This window comes from Myotis davidii, unplaced genomic scaffold (genome assembly GCF_000327345.1).
Source record: "Myotis davidii unplaced genomic scaffold, ASM32734v1 scaffold693, whole genome shotgun sequence".
In the NCBI taxonomy this organism is placed as follows: Eukaryota; Metazoa; Chordata; class Mammalia; order Chiroptera; family Vespertilionidae; genus Myotis; species Myotis davidii.
In genome coordinates, this window is record NW_006284939.1 from 75,038 (window position 1) to 75,308 (window position 271).

Below are 271 nucleotides of genomic sequence, written 5' to 3' on the forward strand. Positions count from 1 at the left end.
GTCAGCGAGGGTCCATCCGCAGAGAAGGGGCCCAATACACCCACTCTTGCTTGCAAACCAAGCTAACTTTTCTCAAATAACACACGGAACGCGGAGTGGAGCGGCCAGCGCCATAAGCTCCTCAGCAGACAGCGGCTGCCGCTCACTTCTGCGAGGGCGGGGAGGGGCGCGGACGGCACCGGGGCCCTTGCTGCTCCGGGGAGTCAGGGCAGAGGCTCCCGGAGCCGGGGAGGAGCTCAGCTCAGCGAGACTCGGGGGCGCTTCTGTCGGG